Consider the following 12,024-nt stretch of genomic DNA (forward strand, 5'->3'; position numbering starts at 1 on the left):
CCATGTTTCTGGTGGCATCAAAAATGGAAGTTGCATTTTGGTGGGAAAAATGGTTTGTGGTTTATTTAATGCAATAGCTGTCTCATCTGTGGCTGGTGTACGAGGCAACTTTGAGTCAAAAAGAATTTTACATATTTTTTCATGTGGATCTCAGACATACACACACACACAAAAAAGACATGTATATTCCTTCTTGAAATTACTTTTTTTGCAAAGCAGGAGCTGTTGGGAGTTCTTGACTTAATGGAAATATAATGATTTAGTGCTATCAAAACGTATTTGTGCTTAGACTAACAAGATGGTTTATAACCAGAATGTTTATTAAATATTCTTCACAGGGGAAAGCAGTTCCCGACAGGTCCTTAAAACATTTTGCATACTGTTCCTCTGACAATGGTAATGGGGAAATTCAGTAGACAAGCAATTGCCTTTTCCCCTTTAAGTGGTGAAATTTATTACAAAATTTCAAAAATGTGAAAAAAACCTGACTTTCTAAAGGAAGGGCTGAAACAGAGGCTATGGCTTCATCTTGTTGTAAAGCTGGCTAAAAGCACTCAGTATTGAAATACTACTAGATGTCTGCAGCTCAAGCTAAAATGAGTGGCACAAAGATACAGGACAAATGCTCTTTCCTTCCTTTTAGAAAGGGTTATGGTGTGAAGAAAAGAAGGATGTTCTCTCTTCTAAGTTGATTTAAAATGTGTTGGTTTTTTCCTATAGAGAGAACAATGGAAAATATTCAGTCTCTTAGTCTGTTTCTTATAAGAAAAGAGAATATGCAAGCTATGTTAATGGCCAAACCTGAAGGTCATGGAATTTGTGATTGCATGGATCTGCTATACTGGGTCTTAACAGAAAATGCTTGATTCTTCTTACAGGACTACTATACCGAATTGCAACAAAATTGCAATGTATCCAGTTTTTCACCAACAAAATACATTCATTCTCCTTTCAAATTTTACCTCTTTTAGCAGTTATGGAGAAGTCTGGGAACCTTTCCAGATGTAAGACTTTAAAGCAGCATACCATATAACTACTCCTTAGTTTGAGGGATGTTCAGAGGGCTGTGTGTTAAAGCAGAAGGCCCCTACCAGTTCACAAGAGGTTATTTCATCCCCCGATCCTTTCCGTCAGTGTGAGAGACCCACACAGAGAATGTCCCTGGTGGCTCACTGTGAGTCTAGTGGAGGTTCCATGGGTGGGAGTTCAGCTCTTTTTTTGTCCTGGAGTACCTCCAGGAGAAATCACCCTCAAATTTTTGCTGCTATTTTTGTGTGAATTGTTTGCAATGGAAAGAGGAGTTTACCATGTACTTTTGTGCTCTATTGTAGACATAAAAGGAAGTATCAAACTTCCACTGCTTATTGGCAAACTGAATAGAAATATCAAAGGGGAAGTCCAAGATGCTTTTTTTCCCTCCCTTCAAAGTCATCACTTCATAGCCCAAACAAACAAATGGCCTTTAGAGAGACAACCAGTGGTTTACTCAACACTGAAAGCACATCTCTCCCCAGTGGGGTCACAGCAAACTCACAAAACTGATGTGGATTTTGTAGGGGTGCCCTGCACTGCCAGGAGAATTGCCTTTGAACTCTCCAGGCTTCTGCTTTCTAGAGGCTCACCCTTTAAGAAACACGTGGTCCTTCCTACACCTTTTCCAGATTTGATGCTACCAAGAAAAATATTCATAATCTTTGCTTCCCTGTACAATGGAGTGTTTAAAATGCAAACATTATGCCTAGGCCTTTTAATGTAACTGACTTGGAGCTACATAATATAAACAAATAGCTACTGCTGTATCCTGAAATCTGTAGAGCTCTAAGCAGGTTCAGTCCTGCCATCCCACATTGAGACCAGTGATCTTCACTTTTCTTGGCACACACAGAGATGCATGGGAGCAGTGTTACTCATGGCACCACACCTGTGCCAGGCTGAAATGGGTGACAAAACTTTTGGGGATTGCAGCAAGGCAGTGTGAAACTCCAACCTCCCTGCAGTGATATTATATTATCTGTGCCCACAGGGCAACTACGACAGTGGGAGATGGGAACCATTCCTAAGTAGCCATTCACCCTGATGGTTAAAAAGGAAAAGGAAGAAAACTATTATACATTTGGGGAAAAGCAGAATGCATCTGGGTAGCCAAAGTCCAGGCACAGAAAACCCTTTGGACTCTGACAAGCAAATGCTGGGGAACCGGTCCCTGCTAGGCATGCAGGGTTAAGTGTGTATTTACTGCCCTCTTGCCCCAGTTCACAGCTGGTTTATTAGCTTTTATTGCCTGGCATGCTGGCTTAAGCTAGCAGAGTAGAAGTACAGACATCTGGGCATGGGGAGAGAAAGAGGGAGGATGGTGGTAATGCCATAAACCACCACAGCTGGGAGTGTGAGTCAGAGACCTATGGCCCTTGACAGCCATCCACCTTTGCATCATGGAAAATGGACTCTGCGTTTAATGCCTCCTCATCTAATCTGCATAGCCAAAATGCAGCCTAAAGGGCAGCGCTGGGGATAGAAGGCAGTCACATGCAGGCATTAGTCTTCTTGTGGATCTGCAAACAGAGAAGTTGACTGCTTCAAAATAATCCACTGGTAGTAGGCTGGGGATAAGAAATCCCCAAGTTCCCTCATCCCTTTTTCCCCACAGCCTTTGGGGTTACATTCTGCCCTGGTGTGCTACCACAGAAAGCCACCTCTTCTCCAGGGGGGCACACATACGCCCTTATGCTGTAGTCAGTGGTTGCTCTGATGCTTGTGCAGAAAAGACCTTGCTTAGACATTTGATAACACAGTGCTCTTCTGTGTTTAATGCTGTACCTGTGCTGTATGTAGTAGTTCTGGGCTTTCTAGGAAAAAGCAACTGGCAATAGTAAAAGCCCCAGCATGCTGGGAGGCACTCTGGCTCTTCTCCCATACAGTGAGGTAAGAGTTCAGCACGGAGAAGGGCTGCGTTGGGTAACTCCTGCAACAAGTTTGGGAGGGGTTACTTGCAGGCTTCTGAGGAGTTTCTGAGCTGTACTTTTTTGATGGTGGGAAACAAGCTGAAAGACTTCCAGTTTACCAAAGCTCTCACAATGCTGGGAAGGCTCAGCTGGCACAAAAGGCTGCAGAAAGCTCCTGAAGGGGAAGGGGCTCTGGGCTTTTCCTGCTTTTGTCTGGGAGCTTGCCATCTAACTGGACCCCTTGATGCTTAGTAAGAGTGCAGCCATCTTAACCATTCCTGAGTCTGAATTCAGTATGTGACTTAAGGATTTGACTGCGAATCAGTAAGGAGCCTGGAAGCCCTGAGCGTCGATCCTGGGAGCCCTTGCGGGCAATCGCTCATCATATTGTCTGGTGTCTCCCCACTGCTCATGTTGACCTTGTTTGGAGGAATTACAGTAACTCAGGGTGGTTGGGAACAATCCTTAGCTCATCCTGACCAAACTGTTGTCCAGGCCAAACTGATGATGTTTCCTAGCAAGGAACTACTATCCGCAAACAAACTATTGGCAAACTAGAAAAAAAAGTGCCTTTCCTATTTCTGTAACCAATGCAAGGTTATATTTCTGTGTCACAACCCATCTTCCCTAGCAAGCAGGTGTAGTTTGATGCTGTTTTGGGCTGTTGCTTAGGCACTCGTATTAAAATGTTTGTTTGGAGGCTTGTGTTTGCCAACTTAGCATTTTCCTTATTTCGGTTTCCTTCTATAGGCCATCCAGACAGCGAAAAAAAAGAGCAAAGTGCAGTTTCTAATAGGCAGTCACAGGGTGTTTCTCACAGCTGAAATCTGGTTGACAAGTTGACGCTGTGTTCAGTAAGAGGTTCCCCAAACTTTCCCAGGCAGTGCTGGCAGCTGGCAGAAGTGGGCTGAGGCAATCAGAGCTGTAAGTGACCATTCAGACAGAGGGACGAGAGCAGCAAGTGCTGGCCAGGTGCTTGGGAAAGCCATGTAAGAACCACTCAGGCAGCCAGGACCACTTTGGTGCTACTTCCCTGGATGTCTGCAGGACCCCATGGCTAAGGTCTGAGTGCCACATTCAAGCCCATCTCTGTGCCAGATGATGTGTGCAAGGCCATACACATAGAGGCAGGAGCTGAAGCTTCCCACCATGTAGATAAGCAGGAGTTGACAGCTGTCAGTAACAACAGGGTACGGGGCAGTGTGAGAGCTCTTCAAAACTGGCCCCATACCCCCGCATGGCTTTGGTCCTAGATGGGGGCTGAGGTAGCTGCTGCTCATTGGGCAGCATCGTAGCAGCAAAAGTCTCACACCTTCATTTCAACAGCCTGGCAAAACAGTGGGAATTAAGTAATTTCTCCCTCTCTCCCTGAACCTCTTGAAAATGCACTTAGTTCACCCCCTGTCATTCTTCAGCTGTTGTCCACCTGGTTACATTCAGCAGGGACACTTTCAGGCTCATTTGGAGACCTGTTGAGTGAAACTGTTTTAAAAATCCTTACAGCTCTTTTTCCTAGCCCAGCCTGGGGTGTCTGAGGGTGACACAAACCTGCCTAGAGTGGCCACTGTGGCAATGTGCTGTGACAATGACCCTGGCTCCATGTCAGGGCTGTTGGTGTCCCAGCTGGCTGCTGCTGGCACACATGTGGCACCAAAACACAACTGGTAAAAAATTGGTTAAAAAAAAAAGCCAGCTTTGAAGGCAACTGACTGGTAGCCATTTCACCTGGATGATAGGCCTTTCCTGTCCTTCCTCCTTTTACAAAGAAAGTTATTTTCTCTAGGTCAAACACAGCCAAAAGGTCGGCTGTGGTGCTAGCACAAGCAAGAGAGTTGATGAAGCTACCCTTGCATCCCCAAGGTCTGAAATGACCTGTGGTCAAAGATGGTCACCTTTGAGTCTATCCTGCTTCATTATGGGGGCCATATCTGTAAGAAAATAGTTTTGCTTCGGTAACATTCTGTTAACAGAAAACATAAAGCATTTTCTTTCCCTTTGATATTTGTGACTATGAAGCATCTCAGCTATAGACAGTAAATTAATAAGAGTAATGTTGAGTATGTTGCAAACAAATGGCAAAATTGAGGTTTCTTGCCACAGGCTATGCAGCCTTGCAAACTCAGCCAGACATGCTTGGCCAGCACCTGCATGCTTGCTTTGTTGCCGTTGTTGGCATAGACTGAGTCAGTCAAACTTGCAGAGGGCTGGTTTACAACTGGACAAGGCCTTCAGACACTTCAGCAAACAGCCCCATCTCCGATTACAGCAATCAGGCATCTCTCCTCAGATGTTCAATGTTCAAAGCCCTGAGAGTCCTGGACTTTCCCAGCAGATTCCTTTGGAATGTAAACAGTCTTCAGATCCCCCACCAGGTGCCAGCAGGCTTCTTGGGGTTGCTGAAGGGGAAGTCCTCCTGACATACTGAAACTAAATAATAATAATAAATAATAATGATAGTAATAATAGTAATAATAATAATGATAACGATGATTAAAGTGTGTGGGGTTTTTTTGCCTCAAGGGAGGATGCTAGTTTGGGAAGAAGCAGTGGCTGTCACTAGAGAATGTTATTCAGAACAGGTCAACTTAAAATATGATTTGCTGGATATTGGTAAGGTATCTACTCAGAAGTCTGGCCAGCAATGCACTGACAAAGCAGAGGAATGTTTCCTTTGGCTTGAAGTGGAAATGTTGAAACAGATGTTTTAAATAAAGATCCTGGCACTGCAGATAATGAGCATCTCAAACTACGTTTGTAAGCACTCTGGGGATACTAAAGAAGTTATGCAAAGCCACTTTGACTCTTTTTTGACCCCATAGACAGACAAGGGGACTCTCAACCTCTGGGCTCTCTTCTGGCACTGCCTTCTCAGATAACCTTGAGCAAGTTGTTTCATCTCTCGTGCTTCAGTTTTCCCAGACACAAAAGCAGGGTGCCTACCACAGGCCTCCTTCATGAAGCAGGCTGCAGAAAGAGGCGTGCATGATAATCTTTACTGATGCTGTAAGGCACAGTCATGAAAATGTAAATACTGGCACTGTTCCTGCAGTTTGGGATGGCACAAGAGGGTAACAGGTATCAGGGACAGGGCTTATGGAAGGAGTCCTTGCCAGCTTGGGGGCCTGTATCTATGTGAGAGTAACAGGAGCACCATCTGAATGGTACATTATCTAATGTTAAAATATTCATTAGGAAATTATTTGAATTCCTTTATTCTAAATCTCACCAAGTCTCTGTGTCTTTAAATCATTTCTGTGTTGTTTGTCTCTTCCTTTTTTCATTTTCTTTCCCTCTCCGAGGGTTTCCTGTGGGCCTCCTAGTTACTTCTGCCCTCATCTCTCCCCTGTGCACCGACTTCTCTTTTTTCCAGTCTCTTCCAGTTTGCTCCTCCCTCCACCAGCAGCCTTTCTGAGCCGTCACTGGGGGTCCCCACCACTGGACTATCCCTTGGAGGGGAGCACCCAGGTGGTGTGGGGGTGATGAACAAATGACAGTCCCACAGATGGAGCCCTTTGGCCAAACGTGGCCACTCATCAGTAGAGAGAGCATCCTTGGTGAGAACCAGGAATGACCTGAGCCCCACTAAAGTGCCATGACTCACCTGGGACCACCTGGCAGTAAGAGTCCTGCTACTTCTCCTGCCCTGGCAGGGAGTTGTAGGGATGTCCACAGCAGCAGGGTGGTAGCTGAGGGCCTGTTCTGGGGGGCAGGCGGGAGTGCAGCCTGCTGAAAGGCTGCCCTGCCTGGGTACCCACCCTAACCTAGGCAGGGCAGGCACTGGGAAATGGCCCAGCCTGTGCCAAAGGCATTGCTACTCCCTCGGGGTGGCTGGCTATGGGAGGAGCCATGCTACTGAGACAGGGATTGAGCTGGCAGGGCAGGCAAGGTTTGAAGAGGTCCAGAAGAATGCTGGACCCACTCGTTTGCCTCATCAGCACAGAGCTGTCAGTGTGGCTCCTTGGCTGCTGGTGCCCACTTGCATGGGGCAGCACCAAGTGGCTGCAGTGCATGAGGCTCTGAAAATGCTGACAGGGACATGTTTTCTTGTCATGTTGTCCTCACCACCACCACCACCCCCCACCCCTCCTTTTTTTTTTTTTTTTTTAAATGTAAACAAAAGAGTTCGTTTCTGGCAAAGGAAAATACTAATGAGAGAGAAGCAGGCATGAAGGGACACAACAGGAAGCACATGGCAAGCCACGATGGGCCTTGACATGAACTTTCTATTTTTAAAGTGGCTTAATATAGTCCTGAAAAAAATGTCTTCATTGTTCTGAAATATCTCCTTGCTCTCCTTAAAAACATCCTGATTTTATAGGCAGCAGAACAGGTTGGTCCTTTGCCACCTAACAACTATATTTCATTACCAGATCCCAGATATATCCTGGCCCTGACAATACAGAGTCAGTGCAGAGATCGGAGCCTGTCCCTAAGCAAAGCTCCTTCTGCCCCCGCTACAGAAAGCATTTCTTTTCCTAAAACATAGGCAACTGAAGCAAAGGTTTCTAATCAACAGGAGAATGACATTTTTAAATACTTAGAATCAGGAGCTGAAGGAAGGAAAATTATATCAGCATGAGGTCCATCCAAGAGATATATCAGTTATTTAACTGGTAAGTATATGCAGAAAGATCAAAGTCTCCTTCTGTGATGAATAACTGTGATTCACACAGCTGGGAGGTGCAAAGAAATTACTCTAGCTAGCTAGTTGTCACTTGTTAGCCAGAAGGAAAGTATTTATTTACACTTACTTTAAGGTATCCCTTTTGTTCCACAAATGTTTAAAGTACTACCCTGTAGCAAATGGCAGGTGAAGTAGGAAGAACAGTGTGTTCTTGACAGAAGAAATAAGTCACAGTTCCCTCCCACCACCAGAAAGGGAAGTCAGCACAGCTGGAATGGCAAACAGCACCAGGGGAAACCACCTCTTCGTTTTCACCTCCCCCTTCTCTAGGTCCTACAGCAGCAGGCCCACAGGCACTGAGGTTGCAAGTAAGGGGGCAAAAAAGACCCACGCAGGCTTTCCAGCTTGTTTTGACACGTCAAGTGTTTGGAAAGCAAAGCGAGGTGAACTCTGGCCCTGCTGTGTCCAGGAGCAAAATCCTCTGGTGTTTCCAAGCTTCCCCAACAGCTGGGAACTTGTGTTTCCCTGCAGACCTGTGTGACCAAGGTATTTCCCAAAAGATGCAGAAGCCTGCAGCAGCAGCCACCAGGGCATGACGACCGCTGGTGGCCCTGGAGCACCCAGCTCCTTGCCTGAAAGAAAGTTGTCTAGGCAAACAAACATGACCCCAGCAAAACAGACCACTCTGCCTTCTAGCAACCCAGGATGAGACAAGGAAATAAATATTCTAGAGGTGGCCACATCATGGCCACTTCCGCCAGCAAGTCCATTGCCCACTCAGGGAAGGAGCTGGGGCTCCCTCCCTTCTCCCCACAGCCTGCTTCACAGATATGCCATGTCCTTCAGAGGCTCCCTGGACTGTCTGTCCTTGTCACTACCCCATGGCTGCTTTGCTTGCCCCATTGCCTTTTCCAGTGACCCCTCTCCCTGACCCTTTGCATCCCTTCTCTATCTCCTGGGTGCCCTCTTCCCCCCTCTCTGCCTACCCCTGCTTCCTACCAGACCCCTGCCACCCCAGCCAGGCTCTGCGTGCTCCTCCCTCCCGTCCCTGCCCTCCCCACCCCAGGGCCTTGCTGAAGACAAGCAGGGAAGATGAGCAGGGCTATGTTTTGGATGTTGCCATGCTGGGAAACAGCCATGAATGGCCTTTGCGCTTCTGAGCAGTGGAGGGAAATCTGAGGCCTTGACAAACAAGCGCTGGGGCTTACAGATGTCCTTCAGACCCCATCCTTGCTGTAAATCTAATCCCCATCCACAAGCAAAGGCACCCATTCAGCACAGAAGGTACTGCCCCGAGCCAGGCACCCCAGGGCTTTGCACTGCCGAGGGTGGCACTGGCTGCCGGCTCCTGGCAGAAGGGCTGGGGCTGGCTCAGGCCTCCAGCTGGGGAAAGGCTCCCGTTTTCCTGGGCCTCTGCACTGTGGAATGAAGTAACCCACAGCCTGCCATGCCCCCGTTGCTGCACAGGGCTTCTGGAGGCCTGAGCCACCTGGGAAGAGGCATCTGTTGCTCTCCTAGCTAAAAAACCTAGAAACTTAACTATCGTGTAGTAAAGGCAGCAAAAGCTGTATTTTCGCAGCATGGTCTTGGCACAGATTGCTTGGGTCCACTAGCTCAGTTTAGTATCAGATTAGTATCAACCTGAGGTGTTTCTGAGGACTTTTTAAGATGTGGAATGAAGGCCCATCAGAAGGTGCAAACTGCTTCTCTGCCCCACAGCCCTTCCCAGGGCCGGCCCCACACCTCCCTATGCCTGTGGGCACAAAGGGGAACGCTGAGGAGGCAAAGTTTCACACAGCTTCTTCCTATAGCCATCCCAGCTACTGTCTGAAGAGGTACATACAGGAGCACAGGTTAAAGCTGAAGAGGAAAAGGATGCACAATACAAAGTGAAGGTCAAGTGATGATGGGAGGCGAGAAGACAAGGCAGGAAGGGCAGCGCTATGCTGTGATGGCTACATTTTTGTGTGTTGCCTGGGCTGTGTCTAGCACAGCAGAACCCTGGGCCTGAGGCATGTTGGCTTGGCAGCTGGTAAATAAAGGTGTTTATTTTATGTTTTATTTCATTCTCAGCCACACGTGCTGTGCGCTGCTCCCCTGCTCCCCCCTGTGCTGTAAACAAGATGGAGAATTGCTGATATCATCAACTTCCAGGCACCCGAGTGACGCAGCAGCCCTAAAGTGGGAGCCGAGCCCTGCCACGCACCCCCCCACAACCCCCCACCCCATAGACACAGGTGAAGCTACATTAAGCCATAAATGCTGTTTTCTTCAACTAAGTAGGCAGCCAGTCTCCCAGTTCAGGCTGCCACCTCAAGCTGGGTAACATCAATACACCTCCGTGTGTCATGCACTGCTGGGGTGCCCACACGTGGCATTTGCCACTAGTGGAGAAGGGGAGGAGAAAACTTCTCCCTTGCTTTCCTTCAGTTTTCATCTGTGTTTCTTTACTATAGACCACAGGCCTGCAGGCTGGCTTTCCCCTTGTTGTACATCTTCTGCTTATACCCCATTAGTGGTATACAAGTATGGCCAGATGCTTCCATGCTGTTGCTGCCAGCCTCGAGTGAGTTGGTCCCTGACGTTGTGTGGGTACAGGGTGAGAGGTGGGAGCAAAAGCCATTACTACCACACTGACTCACAGACCTAACCTAAGAGACCTGATGCTAGAATGTGCGTGGGCTCTGTGTTTCCTCAGAAGGAGTCTTGCAGACCTCTGCCAACAGTGCTGCTGCTACCCGGGGGGAAACAGGGTCTGCTCCTGGATGTAGAAACCAGAAAAGTGCACACACTCTGTGGTGCAGATTTTGGAAGTAAAGAGACTCGGTATGCGAGAGCCTTGCTAGGAGGATGGAGAGTCTTCCTGCACGCAGAAGCAGAGTGAAGCCGTGAGGCAATGTGGGAAGACATCCACAGAAAACTGATGATACCTGGCACTGCTCTTAATAAGACTTTCAGCTTTCAGGCCCAATTTTTTCAGGCCTGGGTAGCTGCTTTGGGATGAGGTTTTCTTGGGAGCATGGAGGAAATGGCAGCCAAAACCCTTTGCAAGAATGAGATTGGGGAACAAACACTGTTTAACCCAGTGTTTTGGCAGACATCTAATTTTGGCAAAGCTGCCGTGCCCCGACGTGCTGGAGCAGGGCTTTGCATTTAGCAGGGAGATGGCTTTTAGTCAGAGAAGGGAGTTTTGCTGTTGTTGGAACAGTCTGCCCAAATCTGGTCAAACTATAGAAGCTTTTTGAGAAATTTCAGTTTGCATGCCCTCAAGAAAAAGCTCACTGGATCTTCCTCAAGAACAGTTTGCACTGAACATGTTTAGTACCAGGATTTCAGAAAGATCCCTGCTCAAGGCTGGTGCAGAGTGCTACCAGACTTAGGCACCAGAGGTGAGTAGTGGTGCTAACACTCCTTGGGAGCCCTGGCTCCTCCTAGGCCTAGGCAATATGGAGAAGGCAGATGCCTACCTGAATGCATATGGACCAGGCACCAAAAGTGGGAAGAGAGATGAGTGGAACAGGTAGGGTAAAAGCCTGCAAGTCAGGGCCAGAGGATCAGATTAGGACTCCATACAATACACGTCACTTATCATATGCTGAAGGCTAAAACATATTAATTATGGTGCTGCAGCCTCTTTACATAACTGCCAAGAAAATCTACATCTGCCTCTCCTTCCCATTTTATCTTCTATTCCACATTACCCCTTTGTCCTGTCATCTCCTCTCCTTCCTCTCCAATGCCCTTTCCTCTGACTTTGACTGCTGTCCTTTCTCTGCTCTTCTGATAACATCAAGATTTTGCTGCTGGCCCCTGTAATTGCTTAAGTGTTTATTGCTTTGCCCTTACACTGTCACACTACCTTCCAGTGCAGTCCAGCCTTCCTATAGACCACGTCTGACATTGAGGGCATCTGTGTTTCTTGAAGCACTGTGCTCCCTCCAGCATTGTTGAGTCCTCTCAGCTGATCCATGTTAGCTGGCAGGTAGCATTTGCCAAACTTTCAGTCCATCAGTACGGATGGTGACTTAGATGTTCTTACATGCTCTCATCTCTCTCTCCCCCATTCTTGAAATTACCAGTTCTCCCTAACCCACCTGGGACCCACCCCCCTGCCCACCTTCTCCTGTGGCAAAGTATCTCCTGACTCACCCCAGCCCCTGGTTTGCTTTACACTTCTTCCCTTCCTGAAAGTGGTCTTCTGGGGCTGAGGACCACTGCCAGTGTGTCTATGACCAGGCTGACTTCCTGCGTTACAAATTAATTTTCTTGTTCTTCCTTGTTCTTATTGAAGCATTTCTGCATCTCTAACTTCATTTATTCTGGCTCCTGCCTCTCCACCAGAACAGAGACAGGTTTTTTTTCTCATAGAAAAGTTATTTTCTGCCTTCCTTTCCCCTCTTGCCTAGTTCCCCCAGGGACCCTAGCCTTTATCTTCAACTCCCTTTGTTACCTCTTCTG

This window comes from Falco rusticolus, chromosome 6, assembly GCF_015220075.1.
Source record: "Falco rusticolus isolate bFalRus1 chromosome 6, bFalRus1.pri, whole genome shotgun sequence".
Classification (NCBI taxonomy): domain Eukaryota; kingdom Metazoa; phylum Chordata; class Aves; order Falconiformes; family Falconidae; genus Falco; species Falco rusticolus.